We start from the raw sequence: 15991 nt of genomic DNA, 5'->3' as shown, positions 1-15991 counted from the left end.
AAATAAAAACACAGAACAAGTCATTTTGTACTTTAAGTGAAATTTATGAGTTATAAACTATACATTATATTTATAAAAACATAAAATGTAATTATGAAAAAATGAGTGTATTGTATATTTTTAAATTATCTCACATTTTGCTAACAACTTGCTTACAAAAACTTGATGAATATTGGTTAATCTAATGACTATGCATGCAGTCAGGAAAGTGAATTCTTTCATTGCAATTTCAGAATGAATATCAACAGTAGCCTATTGAAAATCCTAAAAACTTCTGTTGCTTTTAGCAGTGATTTTAACACAGAAAGTAAGCGCAGGAAGGATTACATGCCAGCCGTCACTCACCCTTCCCACTGTTTGCAGATGATTGATTGGCTGATGCACACACTTTAATTCTGTTATGAAAATCAAACCAATAATAGATTTTTGAGGTTTGATAGAAATAGAAAATTATAAGACACTTTTCCTCCAATTCGTCCTCTTTTAAACACAAAATTAAAGATTTGATTCATATATATTTCTTTTTATCTGTGGCTATTCTAGAAGGGCAGAGAAGAGAAGTCATAAAAGGAGTTTATTGGAAACCAAGCTGAGTGGTCTCAGGCACACATCTGGGCCCAATTCCCAGCCTGTGTAATCCACTGTGAGAATTCCCAGTGAGTTATACAAAGCAACAATTAGACCCAGAGGAGCAGATCAATGCTTGCCTAACTTGACATTTTTATAGTCATTTCTCCCACCACACACACTCTTTTAAGTAGTCATTTGCAGGTTTGCCAGTGAGAACTTTAAGTATTTGAATATGTTAAATTAAAGACTCAGTTATGATAACTAAGTAAATAAAGCTGTTGAGGTCTGTCTTACAGGCACTACTGCCATTCAGAGCCACCCAGAAGACTCCTGTTCACTTCAAGAACTTTCACTGTTGAAGTTTGTTTGGCATTTAAAATAGTGAAATATCTTAAGATAGAAAAATGTTGGAGAACATGCAAGAAGAGTTTAGGCAAAGGAAATTTCCTTTGTCTACTTAATGAATGAATGAATGCATGAACTTGTACATCACAGTGCTGCCTGAGCTGTGTCAGGTGCTACCTGAGACACCAGATCTATCCCATCCCCTTCCACAGCTTCATAACCTGCAAGTGGTGTAAAGAAACTGGTACTTTCTTTGGAATAAATCAGGCTTTAAAATAGTGCCATGGGAACTATAAACATGAAATGACAATGCTACCTTCATGGTGGCTGGATTTGGAGATTAGTCTAAGAAAATTAGAGCAGGCAATAACTAAGATAGCTTTCAAGGATGTATGATATTTTCCAGAAAGTTCAGGAAGAGCAGTCCCAGTAGAGGAAATAGTCTAAGCTAATGCACAATAACCCGAGTTCTTACAGTATGCAGAAGACATTTGAGTTGGTGTGGACATTTAGAGGGTCAAGTGGGAAATGAGGGATTAATGACATAACCTAGAAGGAAGGTGGAAGTCAGATGGAGAGATTCGACTCTCAGCAAATTTTTCTATGTCCTCTAAGCTCTTTATCTATTTTGGGTCATGGATGTTTTAGAGCAGGGAATGACTGCTCTTTGTACTGCATATTAGAACCACAGAAGAAGGTTTAAAATAACCCAGAAATCCAGGCCATGCTGCAAAGAGTCCTGGAAATGTGACCCAAGACTCAGTGCTTTTCTGAAATCTCTAGTTGCTTCCATTATATAATAGTGGTCCCAGATCAGCAGCACGGTACCAGCTAAGAAATGACTGAGATGCTCTTTCAGAGTCAGGTCTGCACCCTCTGGTTTCAAAACTGTGATGGATGGGCCCAGGTGCTCCAGAAGAATTTGGTGCACGTGACAGAGAGAACTATTATTATTTAAAAAACATCAGGCTATAAATGGAGATCCTTCTAGTCCCATTCTATCTCTTCTCCCCAGACCTGGATGTACGTTAAGGACTTTCCTCTAAACAGCAGAAGTCACTGTTAACTTTAAAGTAAAACAAGGTCAAGATGAACTTTTTAAAAGTGATATTATTGGCTGCTATAAAGAGTGGAGTGGAATGGGAGAAGAGAGAGTCAGTCATTCATCAAGGAGGTTACGGCTTCATAAGACACAATAAAATAAAGCAAAATAAAATAGAACACAGAAACAAATGGTGTGCATATTAGTAGTGAAAGTGATGGAAAGAATTGCAAAGTTTCTAACTTAAGCTTAGTGAAAATGAAGTTTCACTTGGGAGAGGAACTCTACTGGACATATATTGGGAAAAGTGCTTAAAATTACCCTTGAATTTACCATAGGCTATAAATACTCACATGTCCACATTATAGATAGGTAGGTATAATGCTTCCTTTCACCATTAGAATTTAGAGCCAAATAATTTCATTTTGTAGTTCTCAGCCAAAAGGCAGAGAAACAATTAAATCTTCATTTTGAAGGGGTGTCTTAGATTATGTGGTATTCAGTGATATTCTTGCTCTCTATATGTAAATGCTAGGAGCTGATGCCCCTTGCCATTGTAACAACCAAAAATGTCTGCAGAGATGGCCTAATGTCGCCTGATGGCATGGTCATCCTGTGGAGCTATCCTGGGGTGGTCAAACCTGAAGAGTGGGTAAGATTGCCCTTGCTTGAGTGGAGTGGATGGTGAAGGAGGACCTAGCAAAGGACAGAATTTTTTATCAAGGTGGGGAAAGTGGCACTAGTGGAGCCAGGAAAGGGTAGAGTTTTCACCAAAGGGCAGCTGGATACCCTACCCCAGCAGGACAATGAGAACTGGCAGGAGATCTTTTGGATTTGGTCCTCTGGCTGTTGTAAAACAGGTTCTGGAAAAAGCTGTGTGAAGAGTGGCCTGGAGGAGGCACTGCAGTGGGAGAGAACTGATGGGACCTGGGGAGGGGAGGCTGCTAACCCAAGTTCTTCTGGACAGGGTTGGCTAGGGAGACATAAAAGAAGAGACATTGCTTGTTTAGTTAGGGCCAGGAGAGACTTCCAAGCCTCAGCTTCAGACAGGAGCAGAATCCCTGCCTCCGTTTTCCCTTTCTTCTTTTCTTTTTTGAGACAGGATCTCACTATGTAGCTCTGGTTGCCTGGATTTTCTTATGTAGGTCAGGCTGGCTTCAAACTTGCACTGATCCTCCTGTTTCTGCCTCTAGAGTTCTGGGATTAGAGGAGTATACAACCATGCCTGGCCATTTCCTTCATTAAAAGCACAAAATATGGGTAATAAGAATTAAATGTATGAAAACGTAGATCATAACAACAATATGTTGACTAATTGAACAAAGTATAGATGACCATCCCTTCCTTCCTCCCTTTTCTTCCCTTCTTTACTTCCTTTTCCCTTCCTTCCTTCCTTCTTTGATATAAAGCAAACTAGGAAAATCATTTAATCTACAATAACATACAATCTTGCTGGTAGGATTTTGCCTCTGGTCTGGTGACTTTGACAGTAGCAATGATTTTTTTTTTCTTTTTTTGCATTTTTGTTTTGCTTCTTCACTCTTTGTTTCATTGTAACCAGCATGGCATTTGGGACACTCATATACCCATAGGACAATCCTTTGTTTTGTCTGGGGACTAAAACAACTTTTTCAGTTAATATAACTAAACAGAGAAAGAAACCAAGAAAAATAATAATAAAAGAGGTTTCATTATGATGTGCCATATTGCTAGTGACTTTCTTGATGCACAAAGAGCGGCTCGTGAAGAAATCCTTCTTCAGCATTTTAATGTGTGTGTTGCCTCAGTTTCCAGGTTCCCTTCATGGCTGCATAATTGAGCTACTTGGCTTTGGGCATCTTGTTTGTTCTTTCCAGATTTCCCATCCATCATTTACACAACGAACAGATGGGAATCAGTAAGCTCTGAGGTTGTTTCTGGCTTTGAAATTCTATAATTGTATGATTTCCTTTCTGCATTATCTTTGTTTGGTAAGAGCTTGCCTTAATCTGATCCATTCCTGAACAAAATCTCTCAGGTTGACTTGAAGCCCCAATTTTTACTCTGATTCTCACACCTTAGTGTTTATTAGGTCATAAGTAATGAGCTTAGAATGCTTAAGAACTAGCCTGAGTTCACACAGTTAGTTCATCAGTGGTGTAGATGGCATGAAGAAATAAATTCAGACTTCCTAATTCTCCTACAGAGAACCAGAGAAGCATGCTGAGGAAAATATAGAATCTTTGCATATTCTGTGCTTTTTGCCATAGATCACAAGGCATTTTTCCAAGAGTAACGAATGAATCTTTCTTTTGAATCCCTTTTGTATCAGCTAGATTGTTATGTTCTAAGCCCATTAATAGAGAATAATGGATGAGTTTATCTTTTCCTGCTAGATATTATAACTGTAATAAAAGAATCAGCTAGCTACATTAGCAGAATGATTTCCAGATTGATTTTGAATTTATTCATATAACTCGCACTGATGATCCTAATTTTAAACTCACCTTTTATTAATTCCTTCATCCTTGTGACTAAGTCTTAGTAGGTGGGAGGATCATGATTAGGGAATTGATCAGTTAGACAATAAATTGCTCTAAATAATGCAGTTTGCCTTATGACCAACAATGAATAAAGTTTCATTTCTTTGCTGGAAGTTAATTTAAGTGAGACTCTTTGATTTTTAACTTAAGGCATGCATCACATGCTTACATGAAGTAGTATGTATGGAGCTAAAGACACCTGATTAATGATTTAAAGGTAAGTATGTCCTTTGCATGGCATTCTGTTCATTGAAATTGAGCAAATGGCTTTCAGTTACACACACACACACACACACACACACACACACACACACACACACACAAGTTCTTCAAGGCACTGATAGACGTCATAGTTATACAAACTGAGTACAAGCTATAAGGAGGCTTACGTTCATACAAGAAATCAAAAGTAGGCTTGCTTGCACATAAAAAGCAATGCTGACACAGAAAGAAATTTCTGAATGGTTCCTCCACTCACCCTTTGAGTACACGTGGGAAGGAAAGGTGTGACAAAATAGGACAAAGGCAATGAAGGAAGGTTCCCTGTGGCTATGGAGGACTAGAGAGAAAATAATGACTTAAAGATATGAGAAGAGAATGGGAGAAGTGCCCCTGCTCTAATATCTGGTGAAAGAGAATGGATTTTTATCACTTGAAACAAACACTAAGTGATTGCTACTCCAGGACTCTTCCTGGTTTTCTTTAGTTCTGTTGCTTTAGCTAATTAACATTAGCCGGATTTGCAGGTTGCAGGTTTGGGAGAATTGTTTAATGGTCTGCATCAATATTTCTATGTGCAAAATCTGCATTATTTTAACATATACAGGTAAATCAGTAAAAATCAGAGTTTCAAGCCTCTTCTGTAGTATCATTTACATTTTTTTAAAAATAAGTATTTATTTGAGAGAGAGTAATAGGCAGGGAGAGAGAAAGAGAGAGAGAGAGATGAATAGGTATACCAGGGCCTCCAGCCACTGCAAATGAATTCCAGATGTGTGCGCCCCCTTATGCATCTGGCTGGGTCATGGGGAATTGAACCTGGGTCCTTTGGCTTTGCAGGCAGATGCCTTAACCACTAAGCAATCGCTCTAGCCCCCTTGTCACTTTTATACTGTTTAAAAAAAATTCGAACGAATTTCCTCATATATGTTCTACATTTTGTTCAAAATATAGTTCCCAGTTCATATTCAACATGAAGTCCTGGGTAACCACACTAAATACATAAACGTCTTTGTCTTTTACTGTCCTGGAGAGTCAGTGATCCATGGCTACTAGACTGTGTAGGCCTGTCATGAGGGCCGTGTTCTGATCCTCACTAGGTGCTGATCTTCCCGCCTCTTGCTCATCTCCTCTGCTGCCCAGAGAAGTGCTGGGCCCCAAATACTTCCGGGATGAATCATAACATGCTGAAGCCTGTGAAGAGATAAAAAGAGAATCATGCTGCAGCTCTTCTGGCATAAGGTCAGTATAAATTCATGACAAAGGTCAGTAGCTGAAGATGAGATACGGTTGTTGTTCCCAGGTTTGAAAAAGAGAAGACACCAGAGTGGAGAGATGTGGAACAATTGTTCTGTATTCTTAACAGTCTGCATATAATCCTAAATGATACACGCAGTTGGCACAGTGTGCTCGGTGTGATTCCAGGGATATTGCAGGCTTATTTAACAATGCTACCCTTAGAACAACATTAGCATACTAATCTAGAATACTGGCCGACAACCACATTCCTTGATATCTTTTAACTAGGTGGATTGAGACTACTGCCCCAGATAACCAGGGTAATATTTAGCATGAAGGCCTATGGTTTTAAGAGGGCAGAATCAAGAGGACAAGTTGGGGATTTTAAATCACTTTTCCTTTCCCAGGAATCTTCCCAACAATGTACCCAGTGAAAAAGCCTCTAAATTTAAATCTCCTCTTTCCTTGGCTCGTGCTGTTATCATTTCTGCGCACTTCAGTGAGCTTGAAAATTGCAAAAGAAAGACACAGCTCCCCCTCCCCCTTCCCCAGCTCCTAAACTACTCTGTTTATAGTCAGTTTGCCTCCCTGGATCTTATGTTTTAACACATGCTGTAGTGTTCAGATTGCAAACACAGCAGAGGGATGTTTAAATCCTAAAAACAAACTGTTTTCATTGCAATGTGCAAAACAGCATTCCACGAAGACATTTCAATTAATATTAGCTGAGTGAGGGGAGTTCTCTCTCTGTGGCCTGTTCAGTGTTTGGCCCTTCGCTGCAGAGACTGCCAACCAGGGTGCTGCCAATTAATGCCAGCTGTGATCTATTGTTTGCTTCTGACACCTGGGAAGTCCCAGATCATCAGAATCCTGCAAACAGCAGCTGGCTTAGTGGAGGCTGCCAGACTTCAGGGATTCTGAGATCTCTCAGTGAAGGTAGGGGGCCGTCTTGTTTTAGTTAAGGGAATAGTCCAGAATAGGCAGCTTAAAACTCAAGAAGACTTACATTAAACAACTCCCAAATTTGAGGAGGATCAATCCAGTCCTGAAAGTCTCATAGCTCCCTCTAGGTCCCCATAGGGCAGTCTTTTAAAACATCAACAAATGTTCCTAATCCTTAATTATAAGGTCCCAACAAGTACCTGTTAGGCTGCAAATTTACTTTCAGGACTCTGTATCCAAAAAATTCTCACTTTGGTCCATTTGTGTTATAACTTAATTTCATTTGTGCTAAAAAAAAAACATGTGCATGTCCCCCCTTTGCTAAAATCCGTACTTCCTAATGAGATTGCTCAATCTGATTTTTATTCATAAGATTAAAAAATTTAAAATTTATTTGCATCTCTGTGTGTGTGTGTGTGTGTGTGTGTGTGCGCGCGCACGTGTATGCGCACGTGTGTGTGTGTGCGCGCGCACACACACACACACACACACACACACACACACGGGCACATTCACCTTCTTAACTGCAAACACATACCAGATCGCATCACTTTTTTACATCTGGCTTTATGTGAGTGCTGCGGAACTGAACCCAGTCCACCAAGCTTTCCAAGCAAGTGCCTTTAACCACTGAACCATCTCCCCCCGTCTAACTCATAAGATTTTTAAGAGCTAATATTTATTGAGTGTTTATTACCTGCCAGGCACTAATTCCTTTGCAAGATTTCTCATCTTATTTCATTTATCTTCAACAAACATAGTTCATTGTAGTATTATATCAAGTGGATGAAAAGTCAGTAAGGTGCAAGGGCTTCTTTTTCCACCCTCACCTGCTATTGTTCTTACATGGTGATTGTGTTTCCCCCTGAGCTTGAGCTTGCTCTGAGGCGCAGCACGAGTAGGTGGTGCGGCCTGGCTGCATTTCTCTGCGCGGGGGTGGACAGGGGAGTTATGTTTTCCCTGTTTCTTTGTGCAGTGGTTTAGGAAGAGTTTTCGTGCTTCCTCATAGTCCTCTTTACTCATAAATGTCAGAGGGACAGACAATGCTGTCCATGTCGTATTTGTGCACCCACAATTTGTAAATCCTCATAGAGCCCTGTAGGAGTAGCAGAAAATAGACGACTTCTGAGAAAGACAACACTGAGAGGACTGATAACTGGCCCAGGAAATGTGGCCCTAAAAGGTGACTAGATACTGTGTCTCTCAATGTCCTCTTTGTGTCCAGAATCCCTTTCATATGGATGCCCTTCAGAGCTGGTCAGTTGACTTTTTTTCTGTCCTGGGCTCCCTTGCTGCCATGTTGGACACCACCGGTTGTGTCCTATGTGTTAAATTCTGGTGGGGAGGCTAGAGAGATGGCTTAGTGGTTAAACGCTTGCCTGTGAAGCCTAAGGACCCCGGTTCAAGGCTCAATTCCCCAGGACCCATGTTAGCCAGATGCACAAGGGGGCATGCACACATGCACCCATTCTCTGTCTCTCTCTCTGCCTCTCTCTTTCTCTGTCTCTCTATCTGCTTCTCTGTCTCTGTCTCTGTCACTCTCAAATAAATAAAAATGAACAAAAAAGAAAAAAGAAAAAAAAGTTCTGGTGGTGATCACTGGAAGCTGACACGAAACCATTTGCACTTGATCTATTCAGTGCATGCTCCCTTGTCTCAAGAAGTGAAAGTCCAGTGAATGAAGCCTCTGCCCAGCTCTCATTAATAAGCTGATCCCAATACACTCGAAATGCTCCCTCTGAAGTCATCAGCATGATGATGACACTGTTGGTTTGCTGAGGTCTGGTGGTTCAACAGTTCTCAAATCACCCCCAATTTCTTGAAAATCCATCTCAAATTTCCTAAGGAGTTAAAATTTATTCTTACAATAGTGGGATATGGAAATAGTATAAAGATGACAGAACTTCTGGGTTCAATGTGCAAAACTGCAGAGTCAGCACACATTATTGATTCTTTGAAATAATGTATGTAAAATCAGGAAACTTAAAAAGGAAAGGTATATTGGGTGCTTTCTAACAGAAAGAGCATGGTCTGTCCTTAACATATCTGAGATGTGTGGGGCATGTGATGCAGACCAGCTTGCTTAGAAACCTGGAGTGCAAGCCCTCTCTGCCCCAGACTTGGGGGCCTCCGAGCGGAAGACTATGTGTTGGCAAGGCTGCTGGAGTTATGTCACTTTGTTCAGAGTTTGATCCAGGGAGGAATTAAGACCATACTTTGCACTACCCCCCATCTAGTGCTGGAGCACTGGAAGTTGGCTTCTATAAACAAAAGGCCATCATCACTTCTTCCTCTTCCCTTTAGATCTTTGAAAATCAAGTAACTCTCTGAGGCACTGTAGATAATTCTCAGAGCTAAACAACTAGCTGGCAGCATCTCAAGCCCTCCCCAAAAGATCTAGAAGAGGCCTTAGCATTACATAACGACTAGAAAACTATGCTTACATTAAGTATAATTATGCTGCACTGGTGCTTTTTTTCTGCTGTGCTTTATTACATAAGTAGGAGCATCATGATCTTAAGCCAAGCAAATAGCCACTGCACTAAGGAAATGTGGCTCCTGATGACAGATCTATGGGAGTTATACTCGCATTTCAGGTTGCTAGCCAAGTCACATCTGAGAGACTTTTCAGGTTTTGACCATTGCTATGTGGCTTCTGGCTCCCTGGAATAAAAATAAAAAGGTGTTTTACACCTGTGAGCAATTATTGAATGTGCCAAACATAGCTTGAAATGATATGGAGATAGCATTTGGCTCAGCAACTTTAGCTCAGGGAAGCTGTGTAACAAACATAAAGTAAGCTAGGGAGAGGGCTAATTTTATCTGAAAATGTCCTGACTTTCTTTTGAAGATGCTGATACGACTTCTGACACTGTTGGTGATGAGTGGTGTGTAACAGCCGGTTCAGGTCTGAGGCTATCAAATAGTGAAAGAGAATCTCCTGCATGCAAATCCCAGGACACCAGAGCAGCTCTCAACATCCCTCACTTTTCTGGGTAACTGGGAGATGGTTACCTAAAATGCCTGGGGAGAAATGGCTGTCTAAACAAGGAGGAAAGAAGAAAACTCCCAAGGAAGACTGGCAATCACCTATTGAAAGTTATACAGTCAGGGAATTCACTTTAATTGTAGTTTATACTCATTTCAGCAATTGCCTTTTTTTCACACAGAAATCAACTTGGAAAATAAGTTATGAGAACGCAGTTTCATGGAGAGCTCACATGGCAAATTCTCTAATCAAAACGGAGTTGGAGTTGTGGGTAGGGAGGCCTCTTCCTTCCTTCCTACCTTCCTACCTTCCTACCTTCCTTCCTAACTTACTTTCTTTCTCTCTTTCTTTCTTTCTTTCTTTCTTTCTTTCTTTCTTTCTTTCTTTCTTTCTTCTTTCTTTTTCTTTCTTTCTAAGCCAAATTGCCTTTTTCTTTTTCATTGACTTTCTTGAGGCAATTGGTAGTCAATGATAATAAATAGTGATTGAGCACCACTACTATTGTAAAACCTCCAATGTTATGAGTTTGGAGAAAAGGAACCAATAGGCAGACAAACTCTGCATGTACTTGGAAGTGAGCATGAATGTGTGCACACGTGTGTGCCTGCACGCATGTGTGAACCAATGTGCATTAATAGTGAGAATTGCATTTGCAAACAAGTGTGGTTGGTGTAAAAGATGGGGTGGCTCACAGAGATGAGCAGAAGCTGCACCTTGTATGGCCAGGCAGAGATTTCCTTATACAAAATAGGTGTAAGAATAATCATTTCCACATCTGTATTTGGACTTTGGTCCCATCTCTTAAATCAGAGTTATAAACCCTGAAAAGCTGGATTAATCTTATTTTATGGGTGGTTGTAAAGAGTAAGGCAATCCCTTGGCTTTCTTCAAGGAAAAACACGAGATGGTTTTGCAAAGTGGGTGCTTGGGAAAGGATGTTCAGGAGAATGGTACCCCTGGGGAATTCTGGGTTTGCCCTTGTTATCTGGAGAGCAGACTGAAGGTGGCTCAGCCAAGTCGGAGCAATAAAAAGAGCTTAGGCTTGGGGTCAGGTGGGTCTGACTTTGGATTCTGGCTCTACTGCTAACTAGCTTTGTGACTTTGGACATGTTAATCTCTCTGACCCCATGTTTCATTTGCAAAAATGGAGATAAGACTACACTTGATTTTGGGAATTAGGGATGATTAGGTAAAGGACATAGTGTCTGGCATTTCATAATTGGTAGCTGTTGCTGTTGATATTACTGTTTGATCACAGAAAGCTGAGGAGGGCTCAGAAATGGCAGTCTGGTGGCTCCCTTAGTGGCATTGCTGCTCTTCTGGAAAGTATGTGTGACCTAAAGCCCATGAGAGGAATTAAGGCATAATATTTTTCTTTTCTTTTCTTTAAAATTTCATTTTAAGTGAACATATAAATTGATGGGCTTAATTATGGTATTTTCATGCATTCTTGATTCCTATTTGCCTCCCACCGCCCTCCTGCTGGTCCTTTCCCCCTCCCCCATATCATGAGTAGACAGCTCTTAAACAGTGAAGGTCCTCACTCCTTACAGACTGAAGCACTTGTAGAACTCGCTGAGAGAGATGTTGGTTTACAGCTACACAGTCTTCCATTCTCATGAGAGATTCAAATCTAATCTCCAGGATAAAATTTACCTGGATAGAGTGATTTGCATCCAATCACGTGCTACCCTAAAGTGCAGTTTTGCTTGCTTTGAGAAAAATCTTTCTGGCTTCACGGAAGAAGCTCCGCTTCAAAGACTCACTGGCATCACAAGGTAACTTAAACGTCAGCTCATCCCCAAAACCCCAAAGTCAAGATCCTACCGGTGTATATCAATGTCTGACACATTTCCGTTGGGGGTGGGGGGGTTGAAGCATTTTCCGTTTTCTTTCCCCTCCCCGACCAACCTCAAAAAGCATGCTAACCAGACTGCTCGCGAGGAGCCTGCTGCTGTGGGCGCGCGCGTGCAGATGGGCTCGCCGGGCCTCGCCATCCATCGCCTTGGCGGGCCGCGGATTCCTAGAAGACACAGCGCGCTCCTCCTTAAAGACTTCCAGCCTCGCATCCCCGCCGCCTGGCCTCCCGCCAGGACCACTTTTCTTGGACTCCTTACAAGACCTTGTCCGTATTTTGTTTTTATTAGTTCTTACCACTCTAATTTCTCTCACTGTTACATTTTTCATTGGTTTAAGCTCCTGGTAGTCTGCTTTGTTTCTCGCCAACTTCAAAATAAATAAATACATAAATGAATAAATAAATAAATAAAAATAAAATAAACAAATACAACCAAGTGAGAGCAGGGTGGCTTTATGCCATCTCCCTGCACTAATTCTATAATCACCGTCAAAAGCCAGAAAAGTCACTCCAATTTGTTTTTAAACACACACTGGGAGCATCTTTTGGCCGATTGGGTGGATGCAGCACGCAGTGCCTGTTCAAACCCCGCTGGGCCTTGGCTTCAGCGCCCACACCAGGCATCTCCCCAACACCCTGCATCCCTCACACCCTGCTTCTCCCCAAACACTGCACCCCCACACCCTTCCTCCCCACCACACCTGCTTCCCCCCCCACACCCTGCCTCCCCCCCCACACCCCCAGCCCTTCAGCACTGTGCTGGTGAGGAAGCCCGCTGTGAAAGTAAATGGTTATACAAAGCACTTATTTACATCTGTTTCAATGTAGCCATGAAGAGTGCAATTAATTAAGAAGTTTCTGGTGTGGTAAGAATAATCATACATCAGGAATGCAAACACGTGATTTCCAAAGAGAATTTTATTCCATATGGAATTTTTCCCCTAACTAAGAATTAATTGCAACTTTAAAGAAGGTTTGATTGTGTCTATGAAAAACATTTTAACTACTGAGGAATTCTAAATGACTTCAATTTGAAATTTTCTTTCTTTACATTGTTAGAGTTAAGACAGAAGGGCTTTGATCAAGCTCTGAGTTCTAGAATTTATTAGAGTCAAGGGAAGAGGATAACCTTCAAATGTTTTCTGTGGTGAAATGTTGAAGTTAAAAATTTTAAATGTTTGCAGACTAAAGACATGCTCGGCTGTGAGGCCTGAAAGAATAAACAAAATGTGACATGTTTTATTTTGTTACTTAACCCTTGTTTAAAAAAGCACAACACAAAATGTATATAAATCATATTTTTATGCCTTTCTGAAAACATGGACATGATTTTGGTGATTAGTCTCCATGTAGTGGCACTAGGCCACGGGGTATGTAAGGGTTAGAATATATGCAAATAGCTTTAATTTTGATATGGCAGTTTCCTAAAGCTGAAATAATTTAGATATACAGCATCAATTCAGTGGAGGGATGTCCCTCTCTTTCTCTTGCCATATGCTACACATTCCAATATTTTTTTTTTTTTTGCTGTAGCCCAGCAATGAATAATGCAAAGGGCTGAAGATGGAACAACAAAAAACATACAGCTGAAAGCAAGATTGGTGGGGGTGGGGGATGGAGCTCGTGGCTGTGTAGGCACAGAATACGAATGTGACATTTGAGAGGGGGGAAAGGAATAGAAACGACTGACATGCAGGGAGAGAACCTCTTTCTATCAAATGCAGTTACAACAGTTGCTCAGGAAAAGAAAGAAATTTCAATCAATAACGAAGAGCTCTTATCACATGCAACTTTAATTTGATTGGCACGGCATTTCCATTATATGCTAATGAATTGCGGATGATGAGAACTGCTGTCGCCTTCTGAGTGCAATTGAACATTCATCAATCAGTTACTTAAATGCCAGACTGTCTGAAATATTCAGAGAAGTTGTTGCTATTTTGGAGATGAAAGTAAACAAACTGGAAATCTTGAATTAATTGAGGAAAGGATACGCGTTGATAAGCAGGATTTGCCAAGTTATTACTTCTCTGAGTGGATGGCAGTGCAGGTACCCTATTCTCGATGGAATATGTGTGTCCCTGCAAAGCTAACAGAAAAACAAATTCTCTTAAGTGAATCCTGTTTTTCTGTTGACTAGCTTTATACAATTATTGACTATTACTCTTGGGGACAAAAAGGGCTGATCCTACAATGTAATAAGATCACTTTCAAGTATGCAACACTTTTGACAATACATGTGTAAAGGAAAATAACCATGTACGAAAATATTAGCAATAATCCCCAAAGCAGTGGCAACATTAAAATGGTCAGAGTTGAGTGGTAGTGTGTAAGTTGCTACAAAGTAAAAATACAAAAGAAACCCATCTTTAAGACATCTGATAGCTATAAAATTTCCCACTTAATCCCTTCAGAAAGACAAAACACGGACTGGAGAGATGGTTCAGCAGTTACGGCACTTGCCTGCAAAGCCTAAGGACCCATGTTTGAATCCTCAGTACCCACATAAGCCAGATGCACATGGTAGCCCATGCATCTGAAGTTTACTTGCAGTGGCTAGAGACCCTGGCACACCTATTCTCTCCCCTTTCTCTCTTTTATAAATAAATAAAATATTAAAAGAAACAAAACTTATTTGGAACTTGCTAAGCTGTTTTCAATCTCATAATACCTAAAGATACCTACATTAATTTTTCCATCATCCTTTACACTTCTACTTGTTTTTAGCTTTTTCCAGATATTTTAAATAATAAACTAGCAGGCTATGCCACTTCATATATGCAGAAATGGAACATTAAGCTAAATGATAAAATAGCTATCTTCATCAAATAAATTCTGTTCTGGCCTCTGCTGAGATACAGTCCGTTTGGGTACATAGGTGATGGCAAAGAGGATCAATTTACAGACTTTTTTCTAGTATAAAAATCAATTTGTTACCACTGCTTCCCATCTGTCAGGATGGCCACTATCAAAGCAAATGGAAAATAACAGGTGTTGGCAAGGCTGTGGAGAAACTGGGACCCTGTGCTGTATTTGTTGGAATGTAAAATAGAGCAGCTGCTGTGGAAAACAGTATGGTGGTTCCTTAAAAAATTGAAAGGAAATTTATCATAACCATAGGATCTATCCAGAAAGTCCACCCCTGGGTTTCTGTCCCAAAGGGTTGTAAACAAGGTTTTAAAATATTTGTATCCATATTTTCATAGTAGGATTATTCATAACAGTCCCAAGGTGGGAGCAACTGAAGTGCCTGTCGGTGGTGAATGGATGAAGAAAATGTGTGTGTGTATGCAAAATATTATTCTACATTAAACACAAGTCAAGTGTGATATATGCTACAGCAGGAGTGAACACTGTGGACATCATACTAAGTGAAATAAGACAAATACTGCATGATTCCACTTATAGAGAAACCCAGAATAGTTATACTCAAGTGGACAGAAAATATAATGCTAGTTAATAGAAAAGTAGGATTCATTGTGAGATGAATTGTGGTGAAAATGATACAATCATATGCATGTACTTATGAAAGCTGAGCTTTACACTAAAAATGGGCTAGTATGATAAGGTTTAAATTTTTTAAATTTTAATTTTTTTTTTTTCCAAGACAGGGCACTGCTGTGTTGCTCAGTTTGTCCTATAACTCACTCTGTAGTCTAGGCTGGTCTTGAACTTGCAGTCCCTCTGTCTCAGCCTCCTGTGTGGTAGGATTATAAGCATTTGTTCTGACACTTGACATAATATGGTAAATTTTAAGTTTTGTAATTAACACAATTAAAAATAAAACTTGTAAGCCAGGTATGGTGGTGCATGCCTTTAATCCAAGCATTTGGGAGGCAGAGATAGGAGGATCACCAAGAGTTCAAGGCCACCCTGAGACGAATAGTGAATTCCAGGTCAGCCTGAGCTAGAGTGAGTCCCTACCTCGGAAAAACACACAAACAATAAATAATAAATAAAATAAAACTTGGAAGAGATCTAAAAATGGATTTGTGGGCTGGAGAGATAGCTTAGTGGTTAAGTGCTTGCCTGTGAAGCCTAAGGACCCTGGTTTGAGGCTAGATTCCCCAGGACACACATTAGCCAGATGCACAATGGGGTGCATGCATCTGGAGTTCATTTGCAGTGGCTGGAGGCCCTGGCGCGCCCATTCTCTCCCTCCCTCCCTCTCTGCCTCTTTCCCTCTGTTGCTCGCAAATAAATAAATAAAAATAAACAAACAAAAATTTAAAAATGGATTTGCTACAAATGACTAGATTTGTGAA

Source organism: Jaculus jaculus, chromosome 2 (genome assembly GCF_020740685.1).
Source record: "Jaculus jaculus isolate mJacJac1 chromosome 2, mJacJac1.mat.Y.cur, whole genome shotgun sequence".
In the NCBI taxonomy this organism is placed as follows: Eukaryota; Metazoa; Chordata; class Mammalia; order Rodentia; family Dipodidae; genus Jaculus; species Jaculus jaculus.
The sequence above is the reverse complement of the archived record's forward strand: the minus strand, read 5'-3'. Positions refer to the sequence as shown.